The following is a 3,264-nucleotide window of genomic DNA, read 5'->3' as shown; positions in this document are numbered from 1 at the left end:
CTATTTACTCCCACTATCTGTGGACAGCTATTAGTTATCTATTCAATATCCATTCTCCTGTCTTCCTTTTTAACAGAGTTCTATTTTGGGGGTGGGAGTAGTAATGTGCCCAGCTAAAAACATTCTTAAATAATAGAGCACTAGTGGGACTTCAGGAAAAGCTCATTAAAGGAAAATGATTCACTGGTTCATGCCCATTTGCTCTTTCCCTACCCTCCTTCTTTCTGACTGGAATATAGCTTGATGACTGGAGCCACAGCAACAATGTTGTGAGCATGTGGGTCAAAATGCCACTCTAGGAATGGTGGAATGGTAAGCTAAGAGAAACCTAAGTCCTTGATTTGAATCTGCATTCCAGCCCTGGATTTTCTAATTCTTGACCTCTCACACTGAGAGAGAAAAATACCTTGTTCAAGCCAGTATCATTTTGGTTTTTTTGTTAGATGCTTTGGTATTTGAAAGAACAAAGTAGAGTGCTCGCTTTGGCAGCACATATACTAAAATTGGAACAATGCAGAGAAGATTAGCATGGCCCCCGCGCAAGGATGACAAGTAGATACGTGAAGCGTTCCATATTTAAAAAAAAAAAAAAGAACAAAGTAGATTAGGACTTCAGTTTTATTGAGTGATCTATTTTTGAACACTTACTAGTTGCTCATATATTACGTATACCATCACAAGGCTCATAGCATAATAATAAACACATAATTCATTCACTTAGTCATGTAATGAAACAATCTCCTCCCCCATTCCTTACCGCTGACTACGTGTAAACGTGTGTGTGTCTCTTGTCCAGATGCTAGGTACATGTGTTGCAAGACCTAAAATTGCAAAAGCTGCCTTGACATCTCTGAGTACCACAGGGCTCAAAGGCCTAACTCTTATCAGTTATACTCCCAACAGCAGGAAAGTCTCCTTGCCTGGCAAGTATCTTTATAATACAGACCAGTCATACTCCACGCAGTGCTCGAAATAATGGATTTCACCTGTTTGTCAGCTCTCAAAATTATCCAAACACACTAATGACATAGTTTTGCAGGAAAGAAGGATCATTTCAACCTCTTGTTGCTACAAAGCTCACCTCTCACAGGCCCTGCTGGTTCACTCTCCTCCCGTGTGCAACCTTCGTGGGGCCCTGCACAGTGTACAATGTCCTTCTCCCTGGCATGGGAGTATATGTCACTAATAACCTGCTGTCAATTTCACCTGTCCAATGTTGGGTGTCATGTGTTTGGCCATTTCATACTTTTTAAGGCAGTCCTCCTTCCTTCATCAATGGGGTGATAAGGAAATGGTCAGAATAGTGTGTTTACTTAACAAACATTCGCTGAGGCCTCTTGGATGCCAGGTGCTGTATAAGGCAATGGCTATAGGGTGATGAGGGCAGATACAATGCCTGCCCTCAAGATGCACATACTCTAGAGGGGAAGACTGACAACGGAAAAAGACAACAGAGAAATCTATAGAGTAATGAGAAGCTGTGATAGGTCTTATTAAGGACAGAGAGTAGCCTAGGATGGCAGAAGAAGAGGAAGATGGAGGGAGTGAATTTAGATAAGGTGGTCATGGAAGACTCCCTGGGAAGATGACGTAAGTGAGACTTAAAGGAAGAAAAGGAGCTAGCTATGTTAAAACCAGGGAAGAGCCTTTCACGTAGAGGAAATAACATATTCTGGGGCCTAGAAGTAGTGGGGAGGAGCTGAGTGGCATGATATTCAACAAGAGTGATGGGAAGGAATAGATAAAATAGGTGTGCCTTGGTCTGTTCAGGCTGCTCTACCAAAAATACCGTAGATTGGGGGGATTAAACAACAAATATTTATTTCTCACGGTTCTCGAGGCTGGAAGTCCAAGATCAAGGCACCAGCGGATTTTGTGTCTGGTAAGGACCAGCTTCCTGGTTAACAAGCGGCCGCCTTGTGTCCTCACGTGGTGGAACAGGTAAGGTTGCTCCTTGGGGTCTCTTTAGAAGAGATGTGTTCATCAGGGCTGATCCCATTGAGGAGGGCTCACTCTCATCCCCAATCATCTTCCAGCGGCCCCACCTCCACAAAGCATCCCATTGGACATTAGAAGTTAACATACACATTTTGAGGGAACACAGGTGCTCAGTCTTTAGCAAGGTGGCATTGGATTTAATGCCTTGGGGAGGCATTGAAAGTTTCTAACCTGCAAATAAGTGTTTACAGTTTTAAAAGCTCACTGTTTCGGCCCTTTAGAAAATACATCAAAGAGGGTGAGAGGGGAACTGGGAGAATCTATAAACTGGTTTGGGCAGTAAGGACATTTTAACAACATCAGTTCTTCCAATCCATGACCATGCAGTATCTTTCCATTTTTTGTGTGTGTCTTCTTCAATTTCTTTCGTTAATATCTTGCAATTTTCAGTATATAGATCTTTCACCTCCTTGGTTAAATTTGTTCCTAGATATTTTATTCTGTTGATGTAATTATAAATGGGATTGTTTTCTTTGGGGGGGATTGTTTTCTTAACTTCTCTTTCCAATAGTTTGTTATCAGTGTTTAGAAATGCAGCATATTTTTCTGTATTGATTTTGTATCCTGCAACATTACTGAATTCATTTATTAGTTCTAATACTTTTTACTGGAGCTTTTAGGGTTTTCTACATGTAATACCACATCACCTGCAAACAGTGATAGTTTTACTTCTTCTTTTCCAATCTGAATGCCTTTTATTTCTTTTACTTGGTTAATTGTTCTTGCTAGGAATTCCAGTGATATGTTGAATAAAAGTGGCAAGCATAGGCTATTCTTGTCTTGTTCTTGATCTTAGAGGAAAAGCTTTCAGCTTTTAGCCGTTTAGTATGATGCTAATTGTGGACTTGACATATATGGCTTTTATTATGTTGAAGTACATTCCCTCTATACCCACTTTGTTGAGAGTATTTTTTAAAATTATAAATAGTTGTTAAATTTTATCAAATACTTTTTCCTTAACATAGGTCTTGGCAATAATTTTTTCAATCTCACACCAAAATTAAAAGCAACAAAAACAAAAATAAACAAGTGAGACTACACAGCAAAGGAAACCATCAATAAAATTAAAAGGCAACCTATTGAATGGAAGAAAATATTTGCAAATCACAAATCTAATAAGGGGTTAATGCCCCAAATATATAAAAAGCTCATACAACTCAATAGCAAAAAAAACCCCCAAACAATTTGATTAAAAAATTGACAAAAATATCTAAGGAGCTATTTCTCCAAAAACATGCAGATGGAAACATATACATGAAAAGATAT

The 3,264-nt window shown here is 39.2% G+C and overlaps 1 non-coding gene across 1 annotated transcript; it reads left to right on the top strand.

Annotated features, from left to right (window-relative positions):
- The first annotated feature begins 473 nt into the window (after nucleotides 1-473).
- Nucleotides 474-580, top strand: LOC129064922 (U6 spliceosomal RNA). Its single transcript, XR_008528534.1, has one exon. It is a non-coding gene; the product is annotated as a U6 spliceosomal RNA (small nuclear RNA).
- Nucleotides 581-3,264: the final 2,684 nt, after the last annotated feature.

This window comes from Pteronotus mesoamericanus, unplaced genomic scaffold, assembly GCF_021234165.1.
Source record: "Pteronotus mesoamericanus isolate MK-2021 breed Mesoamerican mustached bat unplaced genomic scaffold, CSHL_Meso_final contig_169, whole genome shotgun sequence".
NCBI classification, from domain to species: domain Eukaryota; kingdom Metazoa; phylum Chordata; class Mammalia; order Chiroptera; family Mormoopidae; genus Pteronotus; species Pteronotus mesoamericanus.
This window is presented reverse-complemented; position numbering and strand designations above follow the sequence as displayed.